Raw genomic sequence first — 20,428 nt, 5'->3', positions numbered from 1 at the left:
TGGAAGGGACCTTAAAGCTCATCCAGCTCCAACCCCTGCCACGGGCAGGAACACCTTCCACTAGAGCAGCTTGCTCCAAGCCCCTGTGTCCAACCCGGCCTTGAACACTGCCAGGGATGGGGCAGCCACAGCTTCTCTGGGCACCCTGTGCCAGCGCCTCAGCACCCTCACAGGGAAGAGCTTCTGCCTAAGAGCTCATCTCAGTCTCCCCTCTGGCAGGTTCAAGCCATTCCCCCTGTCCTGTTCTACAGGCCCTTGTCCAAAGCTCCTCTCCAGGTTTCTTGTCAGCCCTCTTAGGCACTGAAGCTACTCTAAGGTCTCCCTAGAGCCTCCTCTTCTCCAGTCTGAACCAGCCCAGCTCTTGCAGCCTGAATCCAACATCTGGAGAAGGACTTGGGGGTGCTGGTTGATAAGAAAATGAACATGAGCCGGCTTCAGTGTGCACTCGCAGCCCAGAAAGCCAACCGTATCCTGGGCTGCATCAAAAGGAGCATGACCAGCAGGTCCAAGGAGGTGATCCTGCCCCTTTACTCTGCTCTTGTGAGACCTCACCTGGAGTATTTTGTGCAGTTCTGGTGTCCTCAACATAAAAAGGACATGGAACTGTTGGAACAAACCCAGAGGAGTCCACGAGGATGATCAGGGACTGGAGCACCTCCCATATGAAGAAAGGCCGAGAAAGATGGGGCTGTTCAGCCTGGAGAAGAGAAGGCTGCGTGGAGACTTCATAGCAGCTTTCCAGTATCTGAAGGGGGCCTATAGGGATGCTGGGGAGGGACTCTTCATTAGGGACTGTAGTGATAGGACAAGGTGTAATGGGTTAAAAATTACACAGGGGAAGTTTAGATTGGATATAAGGAAGAAGTTCTTTACTGTGAGGGTGGTGAGGCATTGGAATGGGTTGCCCAGGGTGGTTGTGAATACTCCATCCCTGGCAGTGTTCAAGGCCAGGTTGGACGAAGCCTTGGGTGACATGGTTTAGTGTGAGGTGTCCCTGCTCATGGCAGGGGGGGTTGGAACTGGATGATGTCAAGGTCCTTTCCAACCCTAACTATTCTATAATTCTACGGTTCTATACAAGCAAAATCTGAAGGTAATAAACACATCCGTGGACCAGAATTTGATGGGCATGGTGAATCTTCCTGCTGAAGAAGCTGGATTTCTTGAAAGCAGCTCATACTATGATCAATTTGTACAATAGGAACAAAGTGCCAGGATCTGTGCCAACACTTCCCTCCACTGTCCCCATAAGAATCAAGGCAGCTTATATTCACTAAGGATCTGATAGCATTGCAAATCCAATGTTAATTTTAAGCTATTCTGCATTCAATACAAATACAAAGCTCTTGCTTGAGAAGCAACACAAAATTTAGGGCCACAAATAGTCATGCATCTAATACTGCAAAAGCATCCCTACTTCTCAAGCGAAGTTCTCACTGAAGTCTTAGCACAAGCTGACAACCAAAGCTAATACTGTTTGGTCCAATATCACTGCAGGAAGAACAACTCACCACACTAAATGCTCCAAACTGAGGGCTCCTGCCACCTCCAAACTCATTCTGACATTCAGTATTTTGCCTTTTGTAAACTGTAAGTTTCTGTGGCTGAGTCATGATCATCTTCCCTAAGTAGAAAGGGTTTTCAGCTTATCTTTGTCATTATTACAGTATGGTGAGTATCCTACATGTATATAAACTGTGATCCAGGTAAGAAACCCAGGAATCTTTCCAAACACAAGCATATTTCATATTTCATTTATTCAGTGCGGTTATGAAGTGGAATTCAGTGGGAACTGTATGGGAGATGAATGCAGAGCATGTGCTCTCTGCACCCATGTAACTGAGGTAACACAGGACTGGAAAAGGACAATCAGATGTGCATATGTTCCTGTAATACAACTCTGCCTACAGACTAGAGTTGCACAGTAAAGTTCTCAATGAGTCATCTTAAATTCATTTAGCTTGTTAAAGCTTCAATGTGGATGGGATGCACTACAACACAACTGTACAACCAAGTGCCTCTGAAACAGCCTTCTCTTCCCCCAGAGATGAGACTCGTACTGAACCCCACACTGAATCATCTGTACTTGGCATACCTTTTAGCAGGAAAAGAATTGGTTTCTATCACTTCAATTATGCAGATTAATTGGTAGAAGATATAAATGTACCTTGTGTCTGACATGGGACAACATACATCAAAGAAGTAGAGTTCAGAGGTGAAAGCATCTGCCCTCACCAAGCCTGTTTCTTTACCAGCAGAGTGAATGGCTGTAATCATAGAACCACAGAATAGTTTGGGTTGGAAGGGACCTGCAAAGCTCATCCAGTTCCAACCCCCCTGCAGTGAGCTGGGACATCTTCAACTAGATCAGGTTGCTCAGAACCCCATCCAGCCTGGCCTTGAATCCCTGCAGGTATGGAGCATCCACCACCTCTCTGGGCAACCTGTGCCAGTACTGCTGGGCTGGTACTGATTCTCAGGGGAGGAGAACCAAACCCTCTATTACCACCGAGTTTAAAGAAAAGACTTCTTCCTTCGGAGAAAAAGGCACTTTTCAAGGTGATCCCCTTTACTCAGACACTGCCACAGCCCTGTTTGGTGAGGCAAAAGGTCAAGCCTTTTCTAAGAGTATTTTGGATTAGCAGTCACAGGGGAAAACCGGAAAGCTGAAGACACGGCTTGTACGACTCCTACTTGCATGCAAGCTGAAAAAGAAAACAGAAGGAGACATCATTAGTAATACCTGAGAGGGAAATGGAAGCTGTAGGATTCAGCTTCGTAATGAACCAAGCTCGCCATCAGAGCTGTAGAAACAGACCCAGAGTCTGCAGAGCACCAGGGGACCCTGCCTGTAGAAGGGAAGGACAGCAGGATGGTCTTTGGTTTCAGCACAACTCCCCTTGTCCTCAGCTACAGTGTCAAGAAAAGCCGTGGCTCAGAGGCAGATAGTGCCAACTGCTTTTCTCCAGGCATTCTGCCTAGAAATGCTTCATCCCTGCTAAGTCACCTCCGTAGCAGAATATATTCCTCCAAAGAAAGTCAACTGTCTGAGGGCACATAGCTCTGCTTAAAGATACTTATTAAAAGCACTCCCCACCCCAACATCTGATGCTCTCCTACGTGGTGAGGATTCAGATGAGCTCTTAGGCATAAGTTCTTCCCTGAGGCGCTGGCACAGGGTGCCCAGAGGAGCTGTGGCTGCCCCATCCCTGGCAGTGTTCAAGGCCAGGTTGGACACAGGGGCTTGGAGCAAGCTGCTCTAGTGGAAGGTGTCCCTGCCCATGGCAGGATGATGGAGCTGGATGAGGGCCTCTCCAACCCAAAACACTCCGAGATTCTGTGATTCTATGATTCCAATATCCCATCCCTATTGACACAGCTTTGATCACCCAGGAAATCTTTGCTTAAATAGAACTGGTTTGCTCCCAGAGTCCAAGAGCTTTTCTGGAAATAAATATTTTTTCTTACACTGACAGGGAACCACTGCAAAGGCTCTCCAGACATGGAATACCCTGAACCTGAAAACCTCACTGGATGGCATGAAGACAGCAGCAGCTTCAAGTAGTAGTAGATGCAGAGGAAGTGTGCTGGGCTGATGACAGTCTTGGAGACAGGGTCCTCCATGCAGCCAAGAGATACAAGGAGTGAGCAGCAGCAATTCACACCTTCTGCAATACTCTTCCCTAACAGGGCTCACTCATGCACTGGTGGCTCAGTAGAGCATGGAAATGAATTTGACCCATTTTTACTGGAGTGCTTGTTGCTACCCAACATACCCATCCATTAGTGAGAGGAACACTGAGGTTCCTCTTACGCTTTCCAGAGACATTTCAAATAGGTGGAGGTTTAAATACCACAAGTGAAAGCTACAGACATAAACTGCATATTTGTTTGTGTGAATCCGCACATGGCTAACCTTACAGAATGTAAACCAACCCCTAATAATGGGACCCAGATTGAAATGGAAACCAGCTCTCCACAATGAGATGCAGATTCTCATGGCTGAGAAGTCTGCAGTCAGCTACAATAAAAATCAAGCTACAGCCCCGCCAGCCCCTGAGTCTGCACAAGTATCAATTTTCCCTTTTCTCATTCTTTGCACAGCAGCTTGGCCGTGGCATGCCACCACACTATTAGTAAACACACGTTATGGTGAGCACGGAACAGAGATCACCACCACCAGCAGGAAAATGAGGGAAGAAATGACACAACCGACTGACTCCAAAGGAAACAACTGCAGGACCATGAGGCAGCTCAAGCTGGAAAGGTCACTGTGGTACCTGATGCCTTCTGCCACCCCCCTGAACTCTAAGCAATTGGTGAAGCCAGAAGAGAAGCTGTGAAAAACACACAAGGTTTTTGTTTTCTCTGAAAATGACTCCAGATAAAGACTATTTCTTCATTGAAACACTGACAAATACAACCATATATACAAGCACCAGGCTATGATCTTCTGCCTTTTAACTACCACAAACAGTAACAAGATCATAGAATCAGAGAATCCTAGAGTCGTTTCGGCTGGAAATGACCTCAAAGCTCATCCAGTCCCAACCCCTGCCACGAGCAGGGACCCCTTCCACTAGAGCAGCTTGCTCCAAGCCCCTGTGTCCAACCTGGCCTTGAACACTGCCAGGGATGGGGCAGCCACAGCTTCTCTGGGCACCCTGTGCCAGCGCCTCAGCACCCTCACAGGGAAGAGCTTCTGCCTAAGAGCTCATCTCAGTCTCCCCTCTGGCAGGTTCAAGCCATTCCCCTTGGCCTGCCCCTACAGGCCCTTGTCCCAAGCCCCTGTCCAGGTTTCTTGTAGCCCTTTAGGCACTGGAGCTGCTCTAAGGTCTCCCCTTCAGGAGCCTTCTCTTCTCCAAGCTGACCCAGCCCAGCTCTCTCAGCCTGGCTCCAGAGCAGAGCTGCTCCAGCCCTCACAGCATCTCTGTGGCCTCCTCTGGACTCGCTCCAACAGCTCCACATCCCTCTTGTGCTGTTGCCCCAGAGCCGGACATAGGACTCCCGAAGTGTTAAGAAAATTACACAGTGCTTCTATGGGATCCATCCACACAGGGGACCAGAAACCCTTGGCTATCCAAGCATTTGACAGAATCTGATGCTTCCTGCTGAATGGGATTTCAGCTCAGTGAACTCCCCAGATTTATAAAGCTTAAATCATGGCACTGCTGTGAAAAGGTTCCAGGCTGCCAGAGGACACAGAACTGTCACTGCAGCTGCTCCCATCACATCCCTCTTCTGTAGGTTCACCCCCTTTCTCTCCACATGTCTTAGGCCACTGGAGGCACTGAGAATAAACATGCCTGAGGGAGCAATGCAGAACCCACCATGCCATCAGGAACCCTGTGCCATACTGCTGTCTGCAACATCTGCACTATACTTTGCTAACACTGCATAAAAGGAGACCTTCCAAGTCTTGGTTTGACATATTTTAGGAAGGACTGTGTGTAAGACCACAGCTAAAAAGCAAGAACAGATTAGAAAGTACAAGAGAGAAAGATGAATTACACTACTCACTGCCACAAGCTGTTGCACAATACACTGCCCCTTTAGAGACAAGCAGAAAAAGCTCCCTACATCAATCACAGTATGGACAGATCCAAGTTGGGCTGAGCAGATGACACACAGTATCTCTACCATGGAGATGTTTAGGTTAAAAGCTCTTCCCTGTGAGGGTGCTGAGGCGCTGGCACAGGGTGCCCAGAGAAGCTGTGGCTGCCCCATCCCTGGAAGTGTTCAAGGCCAGGTTGGACACAGGGGCTTGGAGCAAGCTGCTCTACTGGAAGGTGTTCCTGCCTGTGGCAGGGGCTGGAACTGGATGAGCTTTAAGGTCCCTTCCAACACAAACCAGTCTCAGATTCTGCGATTTTCTGTTCTGCAGAGAGAAACTGCAGGATTTTTGCTCACTGTAAATCTGGAGACCTAGAGTGAGATCAAGGACCAAGTCCAACAGCAGATGGTGAAGGGTGATGATGGATCTTTGAGTTTTATCTAGAAAGTGACCCTAAAGATATGAGAGTATACAGCAAGAAAATGGAACTGACTAGACAATGCCCAGGATGAAAAACAACTCAAAATACATTATGAGCCTTCAATGTAAATGGCCAGAAAAAACTGAGGAGAAAAAGGCAGGGCTACAGAAACCTCCCCCTTTGCCCAAAGGAAACTGAGAAATAAAACTGTATCATGGAAGTAAAAGAAAGGCTTAGAAGAGAGCGATAAACTGGAGCTCCTACTTCTGAGACAGTAAAAAAGCAGGACAGAAATGAGAGAAGCCAAGATAGCCCCAAAAGAAGGAGAGAACATACTGCAAATTATCAGTAAGGTCAAGGATAAGGCATGCAGATGTGGTGCTTAGGGACATGGTTTAGGCATAGACTTGGTAGTGCTGAGTCAATGGTTGGACTCAATGATCTTCAAGGCCTTTTCCAACCTAGATGATTGTGATCCTAAGAAGGGGAGGACAAAAGCAGCAAGCTGGAAATAGCCAGGAAGTGCCTGTGATGATGCAGATGGAAGCTGTGTAAAGACATGCTTTTGGGGAAGCTCTATGGTCATTTTCAGTGTGAGAATTAGAATTTTTCTTGATAAATAAAACTTAGTTCTAAGGCATGTAAAGGTGGTAAAGCATATGTGCTCTCATTTGGCACCAGGAGAGCAAGCAAGATGGGTGCTTTATATATTAAAACAGGACCAAATGGATGCATAAAAAAGAAAGGGACATGATTTGTTCTCCTGGTATCCTTTAGGGAAGTTTATTCTTACCTACATGTTTCCAAGTCCTTTTGGATGTGCTTTAAACAGATGCCCTTGTGCAAACGTGAGTCAATGTCTTTATTTCTACAGCAAAAGAGAGGAAAACGTGTCTGAAAATCCTCTCTTCTCTGCCTGAGGGAAAAGAACCAATATTCCACAACTTGTTAAAGTTCCCAATATTGGATGCAGATGAGTAAAAATTGCTCAGCAATTTTAGCAACATCCTCATGGAATCTGGAAAACTGGTTCGAAAGGGCAGTTCACAAGAGGAATTGCTGGAGATAGCTCATAAAGCCAGCTCAAACAGAATCCCACTGCTGGCCTCGGCTGGACTGGCCCAGCTCCTACCTCAGGCCTTGACCACGCCTCCAGCATCAATTTCCTCTGGAATGCCCACTCCATGGAAGGAACATCTGGTATGTCCATATGGGGCTGGACAACAAGTGCATTTGCTGGACATCCTGTAGCAGGGGAGGTTAACGCTAAACCTTTAAGTGGGAACAAGGAGACTTTGAAGTTAACAGTCTATTAAGATGAAGGGGGGAAATTCACACCTCTTGGTGCTATTGTTTTAGCTGGGCTCCAAGCTGGGGAAGCAGCACTGGGGTGATTCACATTAAGAAGCCTACAGTAACGCTGGCAAGCAAGAGAGGTAGGGAAATGAAACAAAATGAGTTTAAAAGCTGGAAAATAGAGCAAGATCTGCAGGAAAATGCTAAATCCAAAAGATCCATACCCCTTTCAGTAGAGCAAAGCTGGATGACCTCAGTCTCTATTAAAATAAAGACTAAATAAAGCAGAGAGTTGCTCAGTGCACGATGTGAAGTTGATATAACGCACGCTATAAAGTGGCTGTTGCAGTGTCTTAGCTGAGAGGGCTGTAGTAAGAAAGGCAGATGGCAACCGCTTGGCAAACGGGTTTTACTACTTGCCAAATGGTGTCTGCTCATCTGACCAGCTCAAGAAACCCCAACATTTTGTAGTTTTGTACCATTTTCTTCTCTCATTCCCTCTGCTGACACAAACAGGGCCCTGTCAGGGGAGGGGACACATTACTGGTGTGTTGTTTACTTCCAATTTTGACCTAAATCTCAGTCCTGAGACTTACAGAACCTGAGCTTATAGAAATCAATGAATCACACTAATTGAGCCTTGATAAAAATATCTGCTGCTTCAGGATGTATTTACAGTGGTTCTGAATCTTATGCTAGTGCAATTGGACATTTAGCATCAACTCTGGATTCAAAAAATCTGATTTCCCCAGACCTTTGCAGGGATTTAGCTACAACTCTTTGGAATGGACTCACAGCACAATTCATGGTGTGAACATGGAAGAAACTGAGATGCAGTTTGTTGTAAGGATGGCTGCAAAAGAGACAGTTGGTAATCAAACCCATGTGTGGCTGGCCCCTGAAACATACATGGAGAAGGCCAGAACACGTATGAAAATACTGGAGCTAGTAAGGGTAAGGAAGATGGATTACTGATCTTAAAGGAAACTATATTTGGTTTTAACACTCTGTGGTGTTAATGAGTCATCCAGAAAACCATACCCAAGGCACCATCAGTAATAGGCAGCATGTGAAGACAGTTTAAAACTCTCAGCTTAGCTTCAGTTGAACCTGTCTGCCTTCAATTAAGTAAACATATGCATTTTCACTATAATTTGTGATTTAATATGTATATTCTGCACACATTTACCATTTCAGAGAAGCAAAAAACCAGCATCCACATCGAATGGAGGGACAGGCCAAGGGGAATGGCTTGAACCTGCCCGAGGGGAGACTGAGATGAGCTCTTAGGCAGAAGCTCTTCCCTGTGAGGGTGCTGAGGCGCTGGCACAGGGTGCCCAGAGAAGCTGTGGCTGCCCCATCCCTGGCAGTGTTCAAGGCCAGGTTGGACACAGGGGCTTGGATCAAGCTGCTCTAGTGGAAGGTGTCCCTGCCCGTGTCAGGGGTTGAAACCGGATGAGCTTTAAGGTCCCTTCAACACAAACCAGTCTGGGATTCTAGGAATACCTTTGCCTATGCTAAAGATCCTTTCCCAGTATTTTCATATTCTTCTGGTTACCACAAATAATGTCAAGAGCTGGGAAAATTACTTCTGGAACATGAACATTCTGTCCTTTCTCAACAAAGTCCTAATTTCCGAAACACCATCTGTCACCAGCGATGGCCCAGTTTGGGAAGGAGACTGGCTGGCGTGGGCAGCTCCCAGCTATTTTCATCACAGAAAAGGTTCTTAGTGCCTTAGCTTAGTGGGCTTAGCCTAGCCAGGAGAAAGATCTTCAGACAGATCAGTGTAATTTGTACAGGTGATGCTGTTAAGAACGTAGGACCAACTAAAACTGCAGTCTTCTCCTATGTGCCCCTTCCTTCCCTGAGGTCCATTTCAATACATGAAAAGTGTAAGAATTATTGAGACTTAGTTATTAGAGGTTAAGAAATGAGCAAAAAAGCTACATTTCCCTCACGGAAAAAGCAAAAAAGAGGGAGGCTGTTTGTGAGCATGGGGTTAGGCAGAGGCACTGCCTGGCAGAGCAGCCAGTGTCTCTAATGCCATAATGAAGATAAGCAGATGAAAAAGGCCACTGCGGATTGCCACTGCCTGCAGTTAAGTGCTGGGTTTGTAAAATAATGCCTTCTGATTCATTTTCTGGTTACATTATGGTTCTCCAGGCAATTATATTACCACAGAGGGTTTTAAACTGGATCCTTGAGTAAACAGACAAATTAGTTGAGAAACCCAAGCAATGCTCTTTATCACACAAGGTTTGATGAGTATTGTGATTGACAAAAGCCAATCCCTTGGCTTCCTACCCCTGTGCCCGTGCCCTTCAGGCTTACAAAGGCTTTACATGCACAGATCCCAGAGAGGATCTTTCATTTGCAGCTATTCCCAGTACATCCACAGCTGCACAACCCCCTTCATAAACCAACAGGAAAAGGATTTTTCGCTGTGAAAACAGGGGAGTGGGGGCTAAAGGGAGAAATGCAACTCTCAGCTTGCACAAGGATGTGCTTTGGCAGTGGAGGAGCTGGTGGAACCTTTCCCTGGGGAAAGCCAGCTTGCTCCAAGGCCCATGAGGTCTTGCTGGCTTTGCCCCCAGGGCAGCCCTATGCCCATCCTGCTCCTTGTCTGGCTCTCTACGAAGGAGCTTTTCCAGCAGGAGAAATGATCTCATCACTGTAATTCACTTTGTTTGAAGGACTTTCTCTCTGCTCTCATTAGAATGCTTAACCTGCATGGTCTTGCCCCGTGAGCAAGCCAGGACTGGGGATAAGGCAAGGAATGCAGACTAAAGGAGGGATCTCAGCTGGTTTTTGTTTATCCCCAGAGCTGCCAAGAAAGAAGGCCTGGGCACCTGGAGATGGGCCAACCCATCACCTCTGAGCGCCCACATCCCTTAGGGGTTCAGGTAGCTCCACCTCCTTGGGTGCACCCCACTGCCCTGTGTTGGTTATGGGTGCTCCATGGCAGAAGGAACTTGCTCTCATAAGTCCCACCCATGAAGAAATAAAAGCAAGCACCAGGCAGCTCACCCAGAGTTCCCACATAATATATTAGCAGCACTTCCAGACCAAAGCATTTGGGTTTTGCACAGAAATACTCTGTTTTGCAGCTGAAAGTGTAGGCTTCCAGGGGTTTGTGTGCGGTAAGGGGAAACTGGAGAAGACAGACATGCTTGGTAAAACCCTCTCCTTGGGGCACAAGTGACCTCCATGGGCACTGCACGTACATGCCAGCACTGCAGCCCCTTGAACCACTGCCTCTCCATGTACCAGATCTGGCAGGGACTGCTGCATCCCATGCTCCCTGTGGGACTGTGTCAACACCATGTTGGAATCTACTCTGAGTGTTTGAGAATATTTCTTCTTTACATATTTTTGTTAACTCCCAGAAGGAAGATGTCATCCTCCTTAAGGAAACCTTTTAGCATCTCATTCAGTAGCTTTTATTGGTGAAGCAGGGAAGTTCTGATGCATGCTTCTAGCTTTAAACTTCTGCTTAACAACCTGCTCTAGTGGAAGGTGTCCCTGCCTGTGGCAGGGGGTTGGAACTGGATGAGCTTTAAGGTCCCTTCCAACCCAAATCATTCTGTGATTCTATGATCCTATGATTACAGGTGCTCCTGCCCTTTGGAGGGCCATAATTACATGGATCTGGAACTAAGTTCTGAGGACAACCAGTGCAAAGCCACCAGAATTAACGGCGTAAGAAGGTTCTGCAGGATTCGGCCTGAGAGTTTTGTCACAGAATCCCAGACTGGTTTGGGTTGGAAGGGACCTTAAAGCTCATCCATCCCCACCCCCTGCCATGGGCAGGGACACCTTCCACTGGAGCAGCTTGCTCCAAGCCCCTGTGTCCAACCTGGCCTTGAACACTGCCAGGGATGGGGCAGCCACAGCTTCCTTGGGCACCCTGTGCCAGCGCCTCAGCACCCTCACAGGGAAGAGCTTCTGCCTAAGAGCTCAGCTCAGTCTCCCTTCTGGCAGGTTAAAGCCATTCCTCCTTGACCTCTCTTCCCTGTCCCCAAACGCTCAATCTCTCCAGTAGGCACTCAGGGGCTGTGGGATCAAAAGGGGACGAAGGCTCTGAGGGTCTGCTCTGCTGCTGCATGAGCTGTACCCTCAAGGAAACCAATCAGAGGGAGAAACATGATTTCTAGAGAGATTTCTGCAACAAGTGGCATAAAGACAGTTGACAGTGAGCATACTGATTCAGAAACAATATGCTTATGCACCTGGCAGGGGCCATTCATTTAAGCCCTTTAAGAGGTTACTGTGTTCAAGCAGGCACTACTGAGTGGATAAAACAGACTCAAAGTGAAGACAGTGAAGAATGAGGGTGGAAGCATCTGGATGTTACCGCCTCATTTCTAAGTTGGCTGATGCTGTAGGCCACAGGTTAGTGTTCAGTCCCTGACAAATTGCCCTGTCTGAGCTATCTGCAAGCTTAGATTAACTGTATTTTCAAACTATCTTTGATAAATGGCACATCTTCCTTATGAATCCTTTCATGCTTTGAATGGTAGTAAAGAAATACAGGGATATCTGTATTCATGTAAGTTATTACCACTGCTCCCCACTCCCCTGCAGCAATAACTCAAAATAACCTCCCAGTAAAACCAAGAATCTGGTTTTGTCATTTGCCTCAAGGAGATGGCTGCAGGAATAAGAAAGTTGGAAACCTCTAGGATGCTGTGAGCTGATGGTGTGGCTCATGGCACAAAACCTGCTCCAAAACTACACACACACAGAGATCTGTTCTGCAGCTATTGCTCCTGGTAGTAAACAGTGATTACAACCTCAGCCCGAACGTCCCACTCAGGTGTCACGGTTGGTACTGATGAAGCCCAAGTCTCTGATGATGTGACACTTCCGATCCCTGTAACCCTTGTGCCTTTCACAGCTATGTGTGCTTGCCCAGCCTGGCATCCTGAAGGACCACCACGTAATCCACGTGCTGTCGCCCCATACTGCATCACTGCTAGAAGAGGGGACATACTTGTGTAAGGTCAACAACTGGTCACCCACACAAAAGGTCAGGTTGGCCACAGCAGTTTGTTCAGACACTTCTAGAAAGCTTAAGTCTGATTCCCATCTACTTTACAGACCTTTCCTCAGTGTAAAGGTGGGCTACAAATAAACTCTAACACTGATGAAGGATCGTCTGGTCCAAACTCTTAGTCAGAAGCTGGAGAAACTATAGTTTTCTGCAAAGGTTTTTGGTTTCAAAAGACTGTTATCAACAGAGCTACGCCTCTCATGAGCACAAGAGATGGCTCAGCACTGATGAACTTGGCTACTGGCAATCCACAGGTCAAATAACTGACTCTAAATCACTGTAGAGACTAAAATCCTCAACAGAATGTGGAATCCTTTTACACAGCTATACTGCTGAACTGCCTAGCCAACATTTTAAACTGGGCATATTCATAAGAAATACTGCAATAAAAATACTGGTATTTCTGAAGGTTAAATGACAACTTGGAAATAATTTTTTGGTAAATATCGGTAACAATTATTCTTTTTTGTCTTAAGATTCTTGCCTTAAGAAGACAGATACTCTTTATCTTCTCATTACATGTTCCAAGTCTCTTATTGATAGTTCATTATTACTGGGGGCTTCATAAGCAGCAGTAAACTCAATGCACAGGTAGGAAAAAGTCAAGCAGAGGCACTGTGAATAACTTCCTGTGCCACAGTAGCATTCAAAGAGACTTAAGAGTCAGCTCCACGAGTCCCTAGCACAAAGTTCTGGGTGCCTAAATCAGGCATCCTCTATATAATGAATATATATGTATTAAAATATATATATAAAATAAACTTGGATTTTTAATTAAAACATTATGTCCACTTCAGCCAATACCACTATTGGTTTCCACTGTTCATCCAGAGAGAGGGTATTGAGGGTTTCTACCTCCTGACAAGGATAAACCCAACATCCAGGACTTGCCATCTCGTCTTTGCTGTTGGAGACAGCAGTCAGAACCCTACTGCAATAAATACCAAGAGGAACACAGACATTTATAAGCAAACATGACCTCAACATCCTTCCAGCTACGCTACTTACCCTGCAAACACCCTGGACATTTTGCCTCATCTCTGTCAAATATGGGAAGGAGTAAAGAGAACAATGAGAAGGGTGGGTGAAACTTAGGGCAAGAAACCGAAGAAATACAGACTGATGTCTGCCTGCATTTATTTTGCCACAGCACTGTCCTGCTAATAGCTGGATTTTATTTTTTTACCTCCTCAATTGCAGGTGGTGATGGGAACACACTCCAGAGAGCTCAATGTCTGAACTTCGCTTAGACTAAGGCTGGACCAGAAATACTCTGTAGGGTTTGTCCTTTAGGAGTTTTGAGCCTGTCTTGCATTAACATCTAACGGGACAAATACCTGGTGCACAAAATAAAACCCAAATTTGTTCAAGGAATTTGATGCTTTGGTATCCAGGACCCCATTGTGACTAAGCTGCTGCCAGCACTGAAGTAACACATCCTCATGATCGAAACACATCAGATGATCCAAGCAGAATCATAGAACAGTTTGGGCAGGAGGTGACCTTAAAAGGATAAATGGTCACTGCAATGGGACACCCAACACACAGATTAGGGGTGAAAACGTGGAGGCTGGTTGGTAGTTTCTGCTGGCCTGAAGTTAGTGTTGGCTGATAGTTTCACTCAGGCTGTCGGGGGACTTCTGACACCTGGTTAATCTACTGGTTTCATTCTAAAACTAACCCCTCCCCTCAAGACTGGTTAGAAATGGAGACTTGCTTCTCAAACACCATGCAATGAGTCTGGCATTATTTTTCTGATGGCTGATGGTTTGTGACAGTCCTCCACAAGCAAAAGCAGCAGCATGAGACTGACATCAGGGACTCCTCTGTCCTTGTTCTGGCCATGTTCTGATTCTCTTGATGGTTTCAAAGCCCATTAAATCCCCACAGCTTCTTTCAGAGAAGCAAGTTCTAGGCAGTGTCCTTCAATAAAGATTTTTCTTTCCTTGCAAAGTCAATGTTTCTTTCTCAGTTTGATTTTGTGACTTGTCCGTATCAGCCTTTCTCCTAAGCCAAAGCATTTTATCCCCCTAAGGTTGTACCTGAATCCTCAAACATTATAAGCAATGACAGAAAGAAGGCAGGACTTGCAGAGTGCCTCTGTCATTACTAGTCTGGCACAGTGACACTCAGAGACCATTAACCAGCCCAGCCTTGTGCCTAGAAATCCAATCTAACCACCTGGAATAATTTGGCACCCTTACCTACACTTTTCTGCCCTAGAACATTCAATGCAGTGTGGAACTCGTCCTTGTGAAAGGAATGTACCTGACAGACGACACGCTCTCAGCTGCACAAGGGAAAGGACACGTTACAGCAAGATAATCCAAACACCACTGAAACATTGCAGCCACAGAGCTTGGAACAATTCTCAGCTGCATTTTGGTGTACAAATGGAGTGCAAAAATGGTGGTTTTATCCCTTGTACCCACTCAATCACGCAGACTTCTCTTGTTTTCACAAGGGACCGCTTAAAGCCAACAGGGGACAGGGAAGAGATGTGTTGCAATCATCAGATACAAGTGAGATCTTTTAATTGCTATTGGCTTCTGATAGATCAGAGTTATTCATACATGCACAGTTTATTTTCCTATGGCCCATACTTTTCTGGCACACCAGCTGATGCCAAGGGTAAGCTGGGAGAGATGAGGCCAGGGATTCGTTTGCTTTAATGCACAAATGAAAGATGCTTTCAGTCAGCCGCAGCCTGGGTGCCAGGTTTTGTTTTTGCAGTGCTCTCACTCTGGGGTGGAGAGACCTGGCCCTCTCCTTCCTCAGGCTTCCTTTGCTCTCGCACAATCTTTGTGGAGCTGCAGAAAAGAATTTTCCCATAAATAAACAAAATATTGAGTTACACACCATGGAAGTGACGACAGAAGAGAGCCCCAAGTCATCTTCTTCATTTCTATGCGCAGCGCAATGTGCCAACTCTCAGATAAAAGATCCATGAAAGAAAATGACATTGCTTCCAAGTGCACATAGTTTTGGACTAAAATCACCGAGTCGTCATTCCGCACGTGCTCACGTGCGCGCTGGGGTGCAGGGTTCAGCCATCTGCCTGCCCGGCTCCCCCAGCACGCTCCTGCTGCCTTCCTGCTGCTCCCACCAGCCCTGCTGAGGGTTCAGCGTGCTCAGATCCCTGCTTTTAACTCTCATGGCCTAGCAGGTGACTTATTGTGCTAAAGGCTCAGAAGGTAAAGTGCTAACTTGAGACCTGGTGCAGGCAACACCCCCATCCTGCTGAAATCACTGCTGCAGTTTTCCTGCCCTTTGCTGGACATCAGAACCTGGCTCTAGAAACTTTCATCGGGGATTCAGTGCTGCAAAGGTCTTTGTAAAGTCCTTCTGTACAGAGGTGGTTTCACTGAATCACAGCATCATAAGTTGGAAAGGACCTCAAGGATCATCTGGTCCAAACTTCCTAGGCAAAGCATGGCTTAGACTGGATACCCCAGCACTCAGTCCAGCCAGATCTTGAAAGTGTCCCATGTTGGGGAATCCACCACTTCTCTGAGATGATTCCAATGGCTGATTGTTCTCAGTGTCAAAAATTTTCCTCTTGTGTCCAATGGGGGCAATCTGCAATTAGGCTACTTCTAATTTGACAGTAGGATCACTTTATTGGTTAATTTTAAGGCTCACTACAGGTACTATTAATGAGAAAGTGATTTCAAATACACAAAACAGAGATACAACATGACCCTGGTAGATTCAGTGCTCTACACACTGTGCTGCTTTGCTTTGCGGCTCTAATGGGATAGGGAACTCACATACAATTCAGCTCTTAGTAAGCATCCTAAAAGCCAACTTTTTCTGCAGGCGGTATTGTTCTTCACAAACCTTTGTGGTGGGAGGGTGTGGGATAACACATACAGCAATGACTGAATGCTGCAGGGGTGCCTTGAGCCCCTAGCAGGCAGTGGGCTGGGCCAGCACCGGACCATGTATCTATCACCAGTGTACACAGGAATGACAGTCAACAGGTCCAGTATGAATCCAGGCTGAGAAGGAAAATGGATACCTTGGGACATGAAATCATTTTCAGGTATTCTTAGAGAGCCTCTGGAAAGGCAAACGACTGAAGCTTTGCAAACCTCAGGTCTGGTGCAGCATTTAAAAGCCATGCCCTGCTTTCTGCCTAATTAAACCTCACTGTATTAGACCTAAAATCATAAATGGTACTGTAAAAGCTTTATAAAAGCTGCCATTAGGAAACTCTCACATTCACAGAATCCCAGACTGGTTTGGGTTGGAAGGGGCCTTAAAGCTCCTACAGTTCCAACCCGATAGATTGGAGTCATGCTCTTCCCAAGGCCCTATGTAGAAACGAAGATGAACTCTTCATCAACGAGAAACAAATACATGTGGTTTGTTACCCTCCATGTCCACCAGTAACTTGCTCCTTTATTAATCTTTTGGGCTCCAGCTGGAGCTCAGTAACATTTTACTCATGTTACCCACTATATATCACAAATATATTGGTTGTGTCTCATCTCCAGATGGCCACAGGAAGCCCCTGTGGTGGAATCAGTGGGGAGGACAGAGCTTGGTGGCTGGTGCCCCATCATGGCAAAGCCAGTAACTGCTGCCAGCTTCAACAGCTCAGTACCCAGGCTGCAACAGGCTTGGGGATGAAGAAATAGAGAAAATAGAGTAAAGCCCAACGTTTTTGTTATGATTTGTGCTAATGGACTCTTGAGCTTTCAAGACGTCATTTTAGTTTTCCACCTTCTCTTTGAAACTTCCCTTTATAGCAGTGAAGAATAGGAGTATCATGTGTTGATAAACACGTGAATCCAGGAAGTGGGGATTTAAGCTGTAATTTTAATGCAATGGTGCTTACTGCATTGTGTGAAAATACTCCCTTTATAAATTGGTATTAGAGATACAGCAAAATATGGTCATTTTTAAGGACCCTTTACATAGTCAGTCAACCATAAAAAAGGGCTTAGTGTAAAGGAATACCAGTTCCCTACTGTATTTTTTTAACTCATCTCTCTTGACAGCTATGGAGGGAATCTCTGGGCCTAAGGGGACACATTCACAAGATGAAACAACAAAAGAGCTGGGCCAAAACAGGGCCTAAAGAGCTTGGCTTAGCAAGTTTGAGTGGTTTCAGTCGCACAGCCACCCATGAGAGAGGTGGAACGGTTTCAGGGGGTTCAAGGAATTATACACAGCAGTTACAGGACTCAACTGAGTCCGAGTTTCCTACCCAGGAGGTCTACTTGACACAGAAATGTTTTTTCCCCAAGTAAAAGGTAGTGAAGCACCACGGCTGGAGTTATTCAAAACTCAACAGAATCAGGGCTTCAGTGTGAGCATGGGCACCAGGAATAGTTCTCTCGAGAGCCAACAGAATGAATGACCCAGTAGGTCTCTTTTCCATCACCATGGCTTCTGCATCTCACAGTAACACAGACATGTGCTCCAAGCCCCTGAAACCTGTGTTCCAGCCAGATCTCCATCACTGCAGCAACACTACGCCAACTGCAGCACTGTGGGGTATTCTTCCTCCTTTGTCTAGATTGTTTAATGGAGATCAAAACCTGCAACTGCACACTGAGATACTGCAGCCTCCAGGCAGACCAAAGAGAGAAAAGAAAAAGTGACTTCTCACGCAATGTATTAGTTGGGAAGCTTGAGAGAGAACCAAAGCCTCATGAGACCCTGTAGAGCTCCTTAATCAGCCCAGCAAGTCACCTGCTTTGCACCAGCCATTAGCACTGGAAAGAACATCTGGGCTATGCTCTACAGATGCCTAGCAAGGAGATTAAATGCCACAAGCTTTAAGTAGTCACATCTACCCAGAGCTGCCAAGCACATTTACTGTAAATACTGGCCTTTTAGTAACAACACCTTTCCAGAAGTGGTTTTGTTTTTTTTTTTTTTTTTGTTGTGAACAATGGGCTTCAGGACATTTCTCAATAGCTTTCCAATGGCGCTTTCTTCCACAAATATAAGTTATGGTAACTCAATACACCATGTGTGTGAGACATTCCATAAGGAAATGGCCTGCATGGGATATAAATAGTCCCAGAGGTTTCATACTCTGACAACCCCTTGTTTCAGTTTCCCAATGCCACAGGAGCCACCAACAACCATGAATGTGGAGGGCACCCAACAGTGCCCACCACCCAACAGTGCCCACCACCCAACTGCTGTATTCACAAGATTAAAAAACAAAAGAGCTGTCCTACTGCCACAGGGATGCCCAACCAAACATGTGCAACCAAATTATATGATAGCAAGATGTTTGTAGCTCCAAATCAACACCAACTACCTCCCCACTGGGAGAGAGCTGAGAATAATTAAAATGAGCTTGCGCTTAGCATGTTCAGAGAGCATCATGGACATGAGCCTCATCACTGTTGGTAACAGCTGGGTATGTAACTGGGGTACTGCAGTCGAACCAACTTTCTTAAGGGCTTTTCAATGTTGAAGCCAGCCTTTGGGGGTTTTTAACACGGCAAAGCTGTAGAAGTTGTTCGGCCTTTCAGCAGAACACATGTAATTGCTGGACAAAAGATTACAGGCAAATTCTTACACTTAAAAGAAAGTTGAAACCAAGATTAAATATATAATACACATACAGTATTTTTCCACCCACTCTTGGATGAAAGCTTCAAACTTTTCTAAGACTTCTTACCACACAGATACTCCATGTATCAACAAATAGGCCTGCTAACATCAAAGGGCTGTACAGACCTGAAACATCTCAGAACCCCTGGGTAATAATTACACACCAAAAGCATTCACCCACGTTTACAGATAGGAAAATTAAGATATATAGGGCCATACATTTCCTCATTTACTATATCAAATAGAATTACAGGAGCAATGAATCTGACTCAGAGAAGTTCAGATGATTTGCTTAAGGTCACAGAAGAAAGTCAAGGATGGAGCCAGAAGGCAAACTCAGGAGTTTCCAGTCCTATTTGTAATGCACTTGATCACACTGACTTTGTCATTTGTCAGAGGGGTGAATGCTCAGTGCTTCTGTTACTACTCAGAAAAACCTCCTGACATCTATTTCCTTTGAAAGAGCCGATACTACCACAGACCACAAAACCAAGCTCAGCATCCCTGCAGCCCTGTCTGCTACAGTCCAGCTCATTCAGTGCTTGTGTTTAGATACAACTCCCTATTCTCTGAAAACCCAACATGGTTTCTCAGCATATGCATCAAGTCTTGGGACCTTCTTATTCAGAAATACACCTTCACCAAAAACAACCTGCAAAGGAAGGTTTTCAGTGCAAAATGGTTCATAGTTAATGGTGTGGTGAAGTGCCACTCAAAGAACATTAAGTACATCAGCCCCATGCCTAAAAATGAAGGTACCAGCCTTGACAGCTGTATTCCATGTCTGATGATGCCCTCATTACAAATGCTGAATAGCCAACCACTTTTTCCTGGCAATAAAACCTTGACACAAGCTTAGGAAATCTACTGTACTTGTGAGAAAAGTGAGGTAAGAATATGTTTCCATTTACTCTTTGAAAGAAAACAAAAACAAATGACCTGCTACTGAATGTCCTTTTTATTCAGGAAAATAAATCAGTGGCAGTCCTTCTAATTTATGTTTCTCTAACTTTTCCTTGAGATTATTTAGAAGAGGAAAAAAAATGGCTGTTTCTATGGTTAGCTGGGAGAACATGAAGGATTTTCTGGTCCTGTTTGTTCTTGTTAGGGGCCATAAACTTCTCCTTCTTGCTGAGTTCCAGTCACTGCAAACCCTTCCAAATTTCAATGATATTTCATAAATTAAATTTAAAAAGAATACAGCACAGTCTTAGTGACAACTTCACAGGAGAAAAGAAGTTCGCAAGTTCGCTTCATCTGGGCTTCTGACTCCTACTAAACCGACAGGCTGCAGTTTCCTTTTTCAATTAAGTCAATACCAGAAGTATATTTCTTCTAAGAGAAAAAAAAAAAAAAAGGAGACAGAGGAAACTGAGAGAATGGGAAAACCACCCAAGCATACCTCCATTCAGCTGCTGAGGCACTGTGAAGAAGAATCACAGACTGAGAGCACATTAGCAGGGTGCAAGTGCCCTTCCAGAGGAAACTTTGGAGAGGGCGAGTCAGGGAGCAGTGATGC

The sequence above is a fragment of the Neopsephotus bourkii genome, unplaced genomic scaffold (genome assembly GCF_033783945.1).
Source record: "Neopsephotus bourkii isolate Nb327-2 ecotype Australia unplaced genomic scaffold, CSIRO-AGI_Nbou_v1 NB_357, whole genome shotgun sequence".
Lineage (NCBI taxonomy): Eukaryota > Metazoa > Chordata > Aves > Psittaciformes > Psittacidae > Neopsephotus > Neopsephotus bourkii.
This window is presented reverse-complemented; position numbering follows the sequence as displayed.